The sequence below is a fragment of the Cyprinus carpio genome, unplaced genomic scaffold, assembly GCF_018340385.1.
Source record: "Cyprinus carpio isolate SPL01 unplaced genomic scaffold, ASM1834038v1 S000000070, whole genome shotgun sequence".
NCBI classification, from domain to species: Eukaryota; Metazoa; Chordata; class Actinopteri; order Cypriniformes; family Cyprinidae; genus Cyprinus; species Cyprinus carpio.
The window spans coordinates 1-14,498 of NW_024872823.1; the positions used below are offsets into that span (position 1 = coordinate 1).

General features: G+C 41.1%; 8 non-coding genes across 8 annotated transcripts; all 8 read right to left on the reverse strand.

Moving 5' to 3' along the window:
* Positions 1 to 6,723: 6,723 nt before the first annotated feature.
* Positions 6,724 to 6,835, reverse strand: trnal-caa. Its single transcript has 2 exons — positions 6,798 to 6,835; positions 6,724 to 6,769 (listed from the first exon to the last, which is right to left on the reverse strand). It is a non-coding gene; the product is annotated as a tRNA-Leu (tRNA).
* Positions 6,836 to 7,002: 167 nt separating this feature from the next.
* Positions 7,003 to 7,114, reverse strand: trnal-caa. The gene is made up of 2 exons: positions 7,077 to 7,114; positions 7,003 to 7,048 (listed from the first exon to the last, which is right to left on the reverse strand). It is a non-coding gene; the product is annotated as a tRNA-Leu (tRNA).
* Positions 7,115 to 8,784: 1,670 nt separating this feature from the next.
* On the reverse strand, positions 8,785 to 8,896 carry trnal-caa. The gene is made up of 2 exons: positions 8,859 to 8,896; positions 8,785 to 8,830 (listed from the first exon to the last, which is right to left on the reverse strand). It is a non-coding gene; the product is annotated as a tRNA-Leu (tRNA).
* A 166-nt stretch (positions 8,897 to 9,062) lies between these two features.
* trnal-caa lies at positions 9,063 to 9,174 on the reverse strand. Its single transcript has 2 exons — positions 9,137 to 9,174; positions 9,063 to 9,108 (listed from the first exon to the last, which is right to left on the reverse strand). It is a non-coding gene; the product is annotated as a tRNA-Leu (tRNA).
* Positions 9,175 to 10,041: 867 nt separating this feature from the next.
* trnal-caa lies at positions 10,042 to 10,153 on the reverse strand. Its single transcript has 2 exons — positions 10,116 to 10,153; positions 10,042 to 10,087 (listed from the first exon to the last, which is right to left on the reverse strand). It is a non-coding gene; the product is annotated as a tRNA-Leu (tRNA).
* A 151-nt stretch (positions 10,154 to 10,304) lies between these two features.
* Positions 10,305 to 10,418, reverse strand: trnal-caa. The gene is made up of 2 exons: positions 10,379 to 10,418; positions 10,305 to 10,350 (listed from the first exon to the last, which is right to left on the reverse strand). It is a non-coding gene; the product is annotated as a tRNA-Leu (tRNA).
* A 166-nt stretch (positions 10,419 to 10,584) lies between these two features.
* Positions 10,585 to 10,696, reverse strand: trnal-caa. Its single transcript has 2 exons — positions 10,659 to 10,696; positions 10,585 to 10,621 (listed from the first exon to the last, which is right to left on the reverse strand). It is a non-coding gene; the product is annotated as a tRNA-Leu (tRNA).
* Positions 10,697 to 10,839: 143 nt separating this feature from the next.
* On the reverse strand, positions 10,840 to 10,951 carry trnal-caa. The gene is made up of 2 exons: positions 10,914 to 10,951; positions 10,840 to 10,885 (listed from the first exon to the last, which is right to left on the reverse strand). It is a non-coding gene; the product is annotated as a tRNA-Leu (tRNA).
* Positions 10,952 to 14,498: the final 3,547 nt, after the last annotated feature.

Sequence of the window (14,498 nt, forward strand, 5' to 3'; positions counted from 1 at the left end):
TGTTTCTTAAATTCATTTTCTAGTCTGGTCCAGTCCAAAACTGCCTTTGTTAGAAGTGGGTATAACCCACGCCTCCATTTGGAGACCAGAAACCTCAGGAGCTGAGAAGGATTATTTGTCTTGAGCCTGACACATTAATACAAGAATGTGAAGGTCAATTGTATCGTAGAGGTCCCAATGGCAAACATAAAGGATCCAAAGGAATATTATTTAGTGTCTCATATTTCTATGTCTGGTAAATCACTTCATTTCCCTCTTCAAAAGAGCCTTTAAGTGGGAGTTGAAACCCACGCCTCCATTTGAGGACCAAAAACCTCTGCAAATGAGAAGGATTATCTGTCTTGAGTCTGGCGCCTTGACCATCTGCCATTCGTACATGTTCACACAAGGATGTGAAGGCAAATTTCTATCATGTAGTTGGTCAGAATAGCCAAACAGCATCTTCCAATATATGTAATTTATATGTCTCACATGTCTTTTAAATTCATTTTCTAGTCTGGTCAAATTAAATTCAATTTCTATCTGGTCAAATCAAAAGGGCTCTCGGTCAGAAGTGTGGATTTGAACCCACGCTTCCATTTGAGACCAGAAACCCCAGCAACTGAGAAGGATTATTTGTCTTGAGTCTACGCTTAAGACCGCTTCGGCCATTCTGGACATGAATAATAAAGGATGAGAATGGTATTTATTCGTGAGGTTGGTCGATGGCAAACTAAAGGAGCCGAAATATTATTTTTATTTTTTGCCGCTCAGCTAAGGTTCTTTAAATTCGGCAATTTCTAGTTCTAGGTCGCAATCCACTTCAAAAGAGCCGCGTTTTTGTCCAGAAGTTTGGTATTTGAACCCCACAAATCCATTTTGGAGACGCAGAAACCTTCAGAAGGCAGCTGAGTTAGGTACTTATAGACTTCGCCGTGAGATCTTCGGCCTTAGTCGATCACTCTCAACGACCATCTCCTGACAGCCAATTCATACAAGGGATGTTGAGGTGGGCTGCAATTGTAAATACCAGGGCTGTAGGGAGGAAACAACGGGAAGTCAAAGAAAGAGAGGTCAACAGGACCGTAACGGATTCCCCCCCCAAAGTATATTGCTCCTAAAATTATGTGGCTCTCCCTAATTTGGCTTTAAATTCACTTTCTATCTGGATCGAATCCACTTTCAACCAAAGCCACTTCATTTCACATTACAAAAAAGAGCCTGCTGTCAGAAGTGGGATTTGACCCCACGCGCTCCCATTCGGAGACCAGAACGAGTCAGACAACTGAGAAGGAGTTTATTTGCTACTTGAGTCTGCACACATGCCCTTATAATACGCGAGCGTGCGGGCGACTCTCGGCCAGCGGCAGCCCGCGCATTCTGACTTGAAGTCACAATTCGATGGTGAAAATACCGCGATTAGGATATTTTCTATCCAAGTGAAGTTTGGTCAATTGCAAAATAAGATCCAAATTTAATTTTATTTATGCTTTCTTCCTCCGGACCCGTATGTTTCTTTTAAATTCGCAATTTCTTAGTCTGGTGTCAATCCAGCTTCAAAAGAGCCTTTTGTCAGAGAGTGGATTTTGTGAACGCCACGCCTGCCATTTGCCTTACTGGAGCGCAGAACAACCCTCAGCACTGAGAAGGATTCATCTGTCTTGAGTCTTGGCGCCCCTTTGGCCGGCTTTAAGACCACATACTTAGTTCGTGCAGCGTCCCTCCATTTGGTCTTGTTAGACAATAGCTTTCACAGGCGGCACGACGCGATGTACTGGAAGCGGCATGTCTCTCCACTTCATGCATTGGATAGGATTCCCTGGTCAGAACCATACCGCAAAACAGATCTGGTCTGATGTCGTAGATGTATATTTTTTTCCATTGTCTCAGACAGAAACCTTTCAGTCCTTTTGTAAATTCAATATTTGTCTAGGTCTGGTACAAATGACTACTGTCCTTTTCCCTGATACATCTAGACAGTTGTATGTTCTCTGAAAACTGTATCTGTGAAGCTAGGTCAAATGGAAACCAAAACCTCAGGGGCAACTGATGAAGTGAATGATAATTTTGTTTCCCTTGAGTCCTGGGGCGCGGGCCTTAGACCACCGTGCACGCATGTGTGAGCACGCCATCTTTAACGTGGTTTCGGCACAGGATGTTGAAGGGCATTTTCGATCAGTGAACGGAGGTCAAATGGCAAAAATAATGAATCAAAAAAATATTTTGTTTTACATTGTCTTCATGATTTCGTTTTAAAATGTCATTGTTCTAGTCTGGTCCATCTTCGGGCAAACCGGCCTTTGTCCCAGAAGTGGGATATGAAAACCCATGTTTTAGACGCTTGGGACGCATAAGCCTGCAGCTGAGAAGGATTATCTGTCTTGAGTCTGGCGCCTTAGACCACTCGGCCATTTGACAGGTTCCACAAGATTGTGAAAAGGCATTCTATCAGTGAAGAAGCGTCAAATGGCAAACTAAAGGCTCCAAAGAATTTATGAATTGTTCACAATTTCTAGTTGGTCAATCCACTTCAAAAAAGCCATCTGATTTCACTTCAAAAACGAGCCTCTGTCAGAAGTGGGCTTTGAACCCACGCCCCCTCAGAGACCAGAACCTCAGCAACGAGTAGGATCGATTTGCTTGATAGGGCGCCTTTGACCGCTCGACCCATTCTGACTGAAATAACAGCATAGATGAAGCTGATGGTATTGTAGTATCACGTGCAGAAGGTTCAGATGTGCAAAAAAAAGGATCCGAAGATTATTATTTAATTTTGCGTACATAATTCTAAATTCAATTTCAGTCTGGTCATTCATCGATTCAAAAAGAAGCCTTGTCATTATGGGACCAAACAGTACCCGCTTCCATCAATGAGAAGGCTATTATCGTCTTGACATGAAGGTCCGGGCGGCTCTAATGTAATGACCTCCATCGTTCAGTCTGGCCGAATGAGAATGAGACAACCATATTCTCGACATGTTCACGAACAAAGGATGCTGAATGAGCATTTCTATCAGTGGAAGCCTTTTGGTCATATGGCAGAACGATCTTCCAACATCATAAGAGGAGTCGTTGTAATGTCTCTCGGTTCTATTTCTTTTAAAATGCAATGTTCTACGGCTGGTCAGTCTCAAAATGGCCTTTAGTGTCAGCATGGTGGGATTTGAAACAACCCACGCCTCCATTTCGGAGGACCAAAGCCCTCAGCAAAACTGACGAGAAGATTCTTTTTCTTGAGGTCTTGAGCGTGCCTAATAGACAACGTCGGTAACCATTGTCGAAAGTGTTCAAACAAGGATGTGAAGGGCAATTCTGCATCAGTGTATTGAGGTCAGATAGCAAAATTAAGTCTTCCTGTAAATTAACTTTTCTACGTCTTGGTGCCTGAATTCACAACCTAGTCTGGTGAAGCTCAATGTCACTCGTTGGTCACCCTCAAAAGAGCCTTCTGTCAGAAAGTGGGATTTGCGAACCCATCGCCTCCATTCAGCGACCAGAATGAAACCATTCGCAAACTGAGTAGGACCCTGTTTGTCTTGAGTATGGCGCCTTAGACCCGATCGGCCATTCGACATGAATACACAATGATGAGATGGTATTTCTATACAGTGAAGTATGGTCAGATGGGGAAAAATAAAGGATACGAATTATTATTTATTTTCTCACTATTTCTTTAAATTCAATTTCTAGTCTGGTCTCCCACTTCAAAGAGCCCTTTGTCAGAAACATTTGCACCCAGCACTTCATTCGGAGACCAGGAAGCCTCAGTTGCTGAGAAGGATTAGATGTCTGAGGCCTAACCCAGTACAACCGGCCATGTGACTGGCACATTATCAGGAGACGGTCCAATGAAACCTAAAGGATCCAAAGAAATATGAGAATTTCTAGTCTGGTCAACCACTTTGTCTCATGGAGCCTTTGTCCTATTGGCTGGAGACCAGGAAACCTCAGCAAACTGAGAAGGATTACCTGTCTTAGACTCCGGGGGGGCCTCGACAAATGCATCAAGGAGCCAATGCTCAGTGAAAGGGCATTGTATCTCGTGAAGAATGTCAAATTGCAAAATAAAAGGAATCCAAAGAAATGATGATTTATTGTTCATAGATTTCTTTATTCATGTCATGTCTGGTGGTCACTCCACTTCATACAAAAAGCCACTTCATTTCACTTCAAAGCGCCTCTGTCAGAAGTGGGATTTGACAACCCCTTCTCCAATATCTGAGACCAGAAACCTCATGCAACTGAGACGGTAGGACCTAGTCTGTCTTGAGAGTTCTGGCGGCCTGTAGCCCACTCCGGAAGGTAACCATTGTCTTGACTATGTTCACACAAAGGATGTTGAAGTCATTTCTAAGTCAGTGGATAGTTGGTCAGATAGCAAAACATGATCTTCCAAATATATGTCATTTATTGTCTCATCACCATAGGTCCTTTTAAATTCAATTTCTAGTCTGGTCAACTTCATAATAAAAACGGCCTTTGTCAGAAGTGGGATTTGAACCCACAACTCCATTTTGGAGACCAGAAAACCTCAGGCAGCCGGAGAAGGTTTACGTTTGTCTGTGAGTCATGTCGCCCCTTAGACCACTCAGGCCATTCTGACACATTCATACAAGGATGTGTCAAGGGGGCAATTGTATCCGTGAAGAAGGTCTTCAAATGGCAAACCAAAGGATCCAAAGAATAGATTTATTGTCTCATAATTCTCTTTATTAATTCAATTTCTAGTCTGGGTCAATCCACTTCAAAAAGCCACTTCATTTCACTTCAAAAGAGCCTTGGTCAGAAGTGGGATTTGAACCCCAACGCCTCCATTCGGGGAGACCAGAAAACCTCAGCAAACTGAGAAGGATTAGTTTGTCTTTGAGTCTGGCGCCTTAGACCACTCGGCCATCTCTGACATGGAATACACAATGATTGCGAATGGTTTTCTATCAGTGAAGTTGGTCAGATTGCAAAATAGAAAGGATCCAAATTATTATTTATTTTCTCACTATTTCTTTAAATTCAATTTCTAGTCTGGTCAATCCCTTCAAAAGACGCCTTTGTCAGATTAGGAAGGGGATTTGAACCCACGCCTCCATTTGGAGACGCAGTAAACCTCAGCAGCTGAGAAGGACGTTATCTGTCTTGAGTCTGGCGCCTTAGACCACTCGGCCGGGTTCGGCACATTCGGACGACACTTCCAATAACAAGGATGTGAAGGGCACTTGTATCCGTAAGAAGGGTCAAATGGCAAAATAAAGGGATCCAAAGCGAATATTCTTTATTGTCTTCATTATTTCTTTAAATTCAACTTTCTAGTCTGGTGGTCAATCATTCACAAAAGCAGCCACTTCCAAATCTTTTGCCTTCCATTGTCAGGAGTGGGAAGATTTGATTTGAACCAACCCCGCCTCATTCGGAGACCAGAATGCTCAGAAACTGAGAAGGATTATTTGTCTTGATTGCGCCTTAGAACGCGTAATTTTTTCAGGATCAAAACTCGGCGATTATGACATGAATAGCACACATGATGAGAATGGTATTTCTATCAGTGAAGTGTGGTCAGATGGCAAAATAAAGGATCCAAATTTATTATTTATTTTCTCACTATTTCTTCAAAATTCAATTTCTAGTCTACTTCAATCCACTTCAAAAGAGCGACTTTGTCAGAAGTGTGGATTTGAACCCCACAACTCCATTTGGAGACCAGAAACCTCAGCAGCTGAGAAGGATTATCTGTCCTATGAGTCTGGCGACCTTAGACCACTCGGCCATACATCGACATGTTCACACAAGGATGTGAAGGGCAGTTTCTATCAGTGTAGTGGGTCAGATAGGCAAAATAAAGATCTTCCAAATATATGTACTTTATTGTCTCATGATTTCTTTAAATGTCTATTTTTAGTTTGTTGTGTGGTAAGTTCACTTTGTGAGTTTTTGGGTTTTGGGATATGAACCCACGCCTCCATTCGAAGACGAGAAACCTCAGCAAGGATTATCTGTCTTGAGTCTGGCGCCTTAGACCACTCGGCCATTCTGACACATCCGTACAAGGATGTGAAGGGCAATTGTATCCGTGAAGAAGGGTCAAATGGCAAAATAAAGGATCCAAAGAATATTATTTATTGTCTCCGAATTTATTTGTAAATTTCATGTTTATAGTCTGGTCATGGTCCACTTCAAAAAGCCACGTCATTGCACTTCAAAAGAGTCCTCTGTCAGAATTGGGATTAGAACCCACGCCTCCATTCGGAGACCAGAAACCTCAGCAACTGAGAAGGATTATTTGTCTTGAGTCCTGGCGCCTTAGACACGGTGCACATGTACGGCCATTTGACTGACATTCATCACAAGATGTGAAGGGCAATTGTATCCGTGAAGAAGATCAAATGGCAAAATAAAGGATCCAAGAATATTATTTATTTTCTCACTATTTCTTTAAATTTAATTTCTAGTCTGGTCAATCCACTTCATTTCACTTCACTTCAAAACAGCCTTTGTCAGAAGTTGGATTTGAATGCATGCCTGCATTTTGAGACCAGAATGCTCAGGAACTGAGAAGGATTATTTGTCTTGAGTCTGGCACCTTAGACCACTCGGCCATTCTGACATGTTGTCTCAAGGATGTGAAGGGTATTTCTATCAGTGAAGTTGGTCAGAATGGCAAAATTAAAAGGATCCAATATATGGTAAATTTATTGTCTCATAATTTCTTTAAATTCAATTTATAGTCTGGTCAATCCACTTCAAAAGAGCCTTTGTCAGAAGTGGGATTTGAACCCACAACTCCATTTGGAGACCAGAAACCTCAGCAGCTGAGAAGGATTATCTGTCTTGAGTCTGGCGCCTTAGACCACTCGGCCATTCTGACACATTCATACAAGGATGTGAAGGGCAATTGTATCCGTGAAGAAGGTCAAATGGCAAAATAAAGGATCCAAAGAATATTATTTATTGTCTCAGAATTTCTTTAAATTCAATTTATAGTCTGGTCAATCCACTTCAAAAAGCCACTTCATTTCACTTCAAAAGATCCTCTGTCAGAATTGGGATTTGAACCCACGCCTCCATTCGGAGACCAGAAACCTCAGCAACTGAGAAGGATTATTTGTCTTGAGTCTGGCGCCTTAGTCCACTCGGCCATTCTGACATGTTCACACAAGGATGTGAAGGGCATTTCTATCAGTGAAGTTGGTCAGATGGCAAAATAAAGGATCCGAATTATTATTTATTTTCTCACTATTTCTTTAAATTCAATTTCTAGTCTGGTCAATCCACTTCAAAAGAGCCTTTGTCAGAAGTGGGATTTGAACCCACAACTCCATTTGGAGACCAGAAACCTCAGCAGCTGAGAAGGATTATCTGTCTTGAGTCTGGCGCCTTAGATCACTCGGCAATTCTGACATGGTTCCACAAGGATGTGAAGGGCACTTCTATCAGTGAAGAAGGTCAAATGGCAAAATAAATGATCCAAAGAATATTTTTTATTGTCTCATGATTTCTTTAAATTCATTTTCTACTCTGGTCAGTCCCAAAAGAGCCTCTGTCAGAAGTGGGATTTGAACCCACGCCTCCATTCGGAGACCAGAATGCTCAGAAACTGAGAAGGATTATTTGTCTTGTACCATCGGCCTGACACATTAATACAAGAATGTGAAGGGCAATTGGATCAGTGAAGAAGGTCAAATGGCAAAATAAAGGATGCAAAGAATATTATTTATTGTCTCATAATTCTAGTCTGGTCAATCCACTTCATTTCTCTTCAAAAGAGCCTTTGTCAGAAGTGGGATTTGAAACACACGCCTCCATTTGGAGACCAGAAACCTCAGCAACTGAGAAGGATTATCTGTCTTGAGTCTGGCGCCTTAGACCACTGGTTCACTTCTGACATGTTCACGGTCTTGAGCCTGACACATTAACTATCAGTGTAGTTGGTCAGATAGCAAAACAGATCTTCCAATATATGTAATTAATTGTCTCACTATTGTAGTCTGGTCAAATCAAAAGAGCCTTTGTTAGAAGTGGGATTTGGACCCACGCCTCGATTTGGAGACCAGAAACCTCAGTAACTGAGAAGGATTATCTGTCTTGAGTCTGGCGCCTTAGACCACTCGGCCATTCTGACACATTCATACAAGGATGTGAAGGGCAATTGTATCCGTGAAGAAAAGGTCAAATGGCAAAATAAAGGATCCAAGAATATTATTTATTGTCTCATAATTTCTCATCAATTTTCTTTAAATTCAATTTCTAAAAGCCCCTTCATTATTCACTTCAAAAATCGCCTTTGTCAGAAAGTGGGATTTGAAACCCATTTGAACAATCGGAGACCAGAAACCTCAGCAACTGAGAAGGATTATTTGTATTGAGTCTGGCGCCTTAGACCACTCGGCCATTCTGACACATTAATACAAGAATGTGAAGGGCAATTGTATCAGTGAAGAAGGTCAAATGGCAAAATAAAGGATCCAAAGAATATTATTTATTGTCTCATAATTTCTTTAAATTCAATTTCTAGTCTGGTCAATCCACTTCAAAAAGCCACTTCATTTCACTTCAAAAGAGCCTTTGTCAGAAGTGGGATTTGAACCCACGCCTCCATTTGGAGACCAGAAACCTCAGCAACTGAGAAGGATTATTTGTCTTGAGTCTGGCGCCTTAGACCGCTCGGCAATTCTGAAATGAATACACAATGATGAGAATGGTATTTCTATCAGTGAAGTTGGTCAAATGGCAAAATAAACGATACAAAGAATATTTTTTATTGTCTCATGATTTCTTTAAATTCATTTTCTAGTCTGGTCAGTCCAAAACTCCCTTTGTCAGAAGTGGGATTTGAACCCACAACTCCATTTGGAGACCAGAAACCTCAGCAGCTGAGAAGGATTATCTGTCTTGAGTCTGGCGCCTTAGACCACTCGGCCATTCTGACATGTTCACACAAGGATGTGAAGGGCATTTCTATCAGTGAAGAAGGTCAAATGGCAAAATAAAGGATCCAAAGAATATTATTTATTGTCTCATAATTTCTTTAAATTCAATTTCTAGTCTGGTCAGTCCATCAAAAAGCCACTTCATTTCACTCTCAAAAGAGCCTCTGTCAGAAGTGGGATTTGAACCCACGCCTCCATTCGGAGACCAGAAACCTCAGCAACTGAGAAGGATTATTTGTCTTGAGTTTGGCGCCTTAGACCGCTCGGCCATTCTGACATACACACAATGATGAGAAGGCAATTTCTATAAGTGTTGTTGGTAATATGTGAAGTTAAATTCTCACAGTGAAGTTGGTCAGATGGAAAAAATAAAGCATATTCACCCAAATAACTGAAGTGCAATTTTCACTTTAAATGTGTTTTTTTGTGAATTGTGATTTGAAACCACGCCCCCATTTGGAGACCAGAAAACCTCAGCAACTGAGAAGGATTACCCTGTCTTGAGTCTGGCGCCTTAGACCACTCGGCCATTCTGACATGTTCACAACAAGGATGTGAAGGGCATATTCTATCAGTGAAGAAGGTCAGAAGCAAAATAAAGGATCCAATTATATATTTTTTATTGTCTCAATCATGTCTTTAAATTCAAATTTCTAGTCTGGTCAATCAAAAAGAGCCTTTGTCAGAAGTGGACGCCTCCATTTGGAGACCAAAAACCTCAGCAACTGAGAAGAATTATCTGTCTTGAGTCTGGCGCCTTAGACCACTCGGCCATTCTGACATTCTGCACAAGGATGTGAAGGGCCATTGCATCAGTGAAGAAGGTCAAATGGCAAAATAAAGGATCCAAAGAATATTATTTATTGTCTCATAATTTCTTTAAATTCATTTTCTAGTCTGGTCAGTCCAAAACTGCATTTGTCAGAAGTGGGATTTGAACCCACGCCTCCATTCGGAGACCAGAATGCTCAGAAACTGAGAAGGATTATTTGTCTTGGGCCTGACACATTAACACAAGAATGTGAAGGGCAATTGTATCAGTGAAGAAGGTCAAATGGCAAAATAAAGGATCCAAAGAATATTATTTATTGTCTCATAATTTCTAGTCTGGTAAATCCACTTCATTTCTCTTCAAAAGAGCCTTTGCCAGAAGTGGGACTTCAACCCACGCCTCCATTTGGAGACCAGAAACCTCAGCAACTGAGAAGTATTATCTGTCTTGAGTCTGGCGCCTTAGACCACTCGGCCATTCTGACATGTTCACACAAGGATGTGAAGGGCACTTTCTATCAGTGTAGTAGTTGGTCAGATAGCAAAATACAGATCCTTTCCAATATATGTGTATTTATTGTCTCATCATGTTGTCTTTAAATTCAATTTCTAGTCTGGTCAAATCAAAAGGGCATTTGTCAGAAGTGGGATTTGAACCCACGCCTCCATTTGGAGACCAGAAGCCTCAGCAACTGAGAAGGGATTATTTTCTTGAGTCTGGCGCCTTAGACCACTCGGCCATTCATTGACACATTCATACAAGGATGTGAAGGGCAATTGTATCCGTGAAGAAGGTCAAATGGCAAAATAAACGATCCAAAGAATATTATTTATTGTCTCATATTTCTTTAAATTCAATTTCTAGTCTGGTCAATCCACTTTAAAAAGCCACTTCATTTCACTTCAAAAGAGCCTCTGTCAGAAGTGGGATTTGAACCCACGCCTCCATTCAGAGACCAGAAACCTCAGCAACTGAGTAGGATGATTTGTCTTGAGTATGGCGCCTTAGACCGCTCGGCCATTCTGACATGAATACACAATGATGAGAATGGTATTTCTATCAGTGAAGTTGGTCAGATGGCAAAATAAAGGATCCTAATTATTATTTATTTTCTCACTATGTCTTTAAATTCAATTTCTAGTCTGGTCAATCCACTTCAAAAGAGCCTTTTTTCAGAAGTGGGATTTGAACCCACGCCTCCATTTGGAGACCAGAAACCTCAGCAGCTGAGAAGGATTACCTGTCTTGAGTCTGGCGCATTAGACCACTCGGCCATTCTGAACATGTTTCACACAAGGATGTGAGGGGCATTTGTATCCGTGAAGAAGGTCAAATGGCAAAATAAAGGATCCAAAGATATATATTTTATTGTCTCATAATCTGTCTTTAAATTCAATTTCTAGTCTGGTCAATGTCTTCAAAAAGGGCCTTTGTCAGAAGTGGGATTTGAAACCCAAGGCCTCCATTTGGAGACCAGAAACCTCAGCAACTGAGAAGGATTACCTGTTTTGAGTCTGGCGCCTTAGACCACTCAGAAAAAGCCATTCTGACATGTTCACACAAGGATGTGAAGGGCATTTCTATCAGTGAAGTTGGTCAGATAGCCAAAATAAAAGATCCTTCCGAATATTAGTAATTTATTGTCACATCATCCGTCTTTAAATTCAATTTCTAGTACCTGGTCTCAAAATCAAAACGGCCTTTGTCAGGAAGTGGGATTTGAACACCAGCCCCTCCATTTGGGAGACCAGAAGCCTCAGCAACTGAGAAGGATTATTTGTCTTGAGTTTGGCGCCTTAGACCGCTCGGCCCATAGTCTGACACAGGATTCGCTACAAGGATGAGAATGGTATTCTATCCGTGAATTGGTCAGATGGCAAAAAACAAGGATCCAAAGAATATTCTTATTTATTGTCTCATTAAATTTCTTTAAATTCAACGTTTCTAGTCTGGTCAATCCACTTCAAAAGAGCCTTTGTCACACAGTTGGATTTGAACCCCACAACTCCATTTGGATTAACCAGAAAACCTCAGCAACGGAGAAGGATTATCTGTCTTGAATCTGGCGCCTTAGAACACTCGGCCATTCTGACATGTTCATACAAGGATGTGAAGGGCAATTGTATCAGTGAAGAAAGGTCAAATGGCAAAATAAATGATCCAAAGAATATTTTTTTATTGTCTCATAATTTCTTTAAATCATCCACTTTCTATCTGGTCAGTCCAAAACTGCCTTTGTCAGAAGTGGGATTTGAACCCACGCCTCCATTCGTAGACCAGAATGCTCAGCAAACTGAGAAGGATTTATTGTCTTGAGTCTGGAGCCTTGACACTCAAAGCCAAAAAATGAATGTTCACACAAGGATGTGAAGGGCATTTTTTATCAGTGAAGAAGGAGGTCAAATGGCAAAATAGATCCAAAGAAAAGGATCCAATATATATTAAATTTATTGTCTCATCATGTCTACATTAAATTCAATTTCTAGTCATTTTTCTCAAAAATCAAAATGGCCTTTGTCAGAAGTGGGATTTGAACCCCAACGCCTCCATTTGGAGACCATAAACCTCAGCAACTGAGAAGATTATATTGTCTTGAGTCTGGCGCCTTAGACCACTCGGCCATTCGGACATGAATCATACAAGGATGTGAAGGGCATTTCCTATCCGTGAAGAAGGGTCAGATGGCAAAAATAAAGGATCCAAAGAATTATGATTTATTGTCTCTAACTATTCATTTTAAATTCAATTTCTAGTCTGGTCAATCAAATCCAGCCACATTCAACTTCAAAAGAGCCTCTGTCAGAAGTGGGATTTGAACCCACGCCTCCATTCGGGAGACCAGAAACCTCAGCAACTTAGACAGGATTATTTGTCTTGAGTCTGGCGCCTTAGACAGCCTCGGTGGGCCACATCTGACATACCACAATGATGTGAAGGGTATTTCTATCAGTGAAGAGGGGTCAAATGGCAAAATAAAGGATCCAAACGGAATATATTTTATTGTCTCATATTTCTTTAAATTTCATTTCTACTGGTCATTTCTCTTCAAAAGAGCCTTTGTTCAGAAGTGGGGATTTTTGAACCCACGCCCTCCATTTGGAGACCAAAAACCTCAGCAACTGAGAAGGATTATCTGTCTTGAGTCTGTCGCCTTAGACACAACTCGGTTCACCATTCTGACACATGTTCATACAAGGATGTGAAGGGCAACGTTGTATCAGTGAATTGGTCAAATAGCAAAATAAAGGATCCAAAGAGTATTAATTTTATTGTCTCATAATTTCTTTAAATAATTCAATTTCTAGTCTGGTCAATCCACTTCAAAAGCCACGTCATTTCACTTCAAAAAGAGCCTCTGTCAGAGTGGGATTTGAACCCACGCAGCCTCCATTCTGAGACGAGACCAGAAAACCTCAGCAACTGAGAAGGATTATTTGTCTTGAGTCCTGGCGCCTTAGACCACTGTTTATCGGCCCATTCTAAGGACATGACCATTCTACACAATGATGACAGAAGGGTATTTCTATCAGTGGAAGTTGGTCAAATGGCACAATAATGAAAATAAAAGATCCCAAATTATTTAATTAGTCTCATCACTATTCTTTAAAATTCAATTTCGTAGTCTGGTCAAATCAGACTTCAAAAGAGCCTTTGTCAGAAGTGGGATTCTGAACCCACGCCTCCATTTGGAGACCAGAAACCTCAGCAAATCTGAGAAGAAATTATCTTTTTGAGTCTGGCGCCTTAGACCCCTCGGCCCTAGACACATTCAATACGAGAAGGTGAAGGGCATTGTCTATCAGTGGTAGAAGGTCAAATGGGCAAACAAAGGATCCCAAGAATATGTTATTGTCTCATATTGTCTATCAGATGGTATTTAAATTTCAATTTCTAGTTGGTTCAATCAAAATGAGCCTTTGTTAGAAGTGGAAATTTTGAACCACTGCCTCCATTTGGAGGACCAGAAACCTCAGCAACTGAGAAGGAGTTATCTGTCTTGAGTCTGGGCGCCTTAGACCACTCGGGTGCCCATTCTGACAAACATTCGTACAAGACGATGTGAAGGGCAATTGTATCAGTGAAGAAGGTCAAATGGCAAAAATAAAGGATCCAAAGAATATGATTTATTGTCTCATAATTTTCTTTAAATTCAATTTCCCTAGTCTGGTCAATCCACTTCAAAAAAGCCACTTCATTTCACTTCAAAAGAGCCTCTGACAGAAGTGGGATTTGAACCCACGCCTCCATTCGGAGACCAGAAACCTCAGCAACTGAGAAGGACAATTTGTCTTGAGTCTGGCGCCTGAGAACGCTCGGCCATTCTGACATGAATGCACAATGATGGAGAATGGAATTTCTATGCAGTGAAGTTGGTCTTATGGCAAAATAAAGGATCCGAATTATTATTTATTTTTCTCACTATTTCTTTAAATTCAATTTCTAGTCTGGTCAATTCCACTTCAAAAGAGCCTTTGTCCAGAAGTGGGATTTGAACCCACGCCTCCATTTGGAGACCAGAAACCTCAGCAACTGAGATGTCTTATGACTGTCTTGAGGTCTGGCGCTTAAAACCACTCGTGCCATTCTGACAGGTTCATACAAGGATGTGAAGGGCACTTCTATCAGTGAAGAAGGTCAATTGGCAAAATAAATGATCCAACAAAATATTTTTATTGTCTCATTATTTCTTTAAATTCAGTTTTCTAGTCTGGTCAAGTCCAAAACTGCCTTTGTCAGAAGTGGGATTTGAACCCACGCCTCCATTCGGAGACCAGAATGCTCAGCAACTGAGAAGGATTATTGTTGTCTTGAGCCTGACACATGTAATA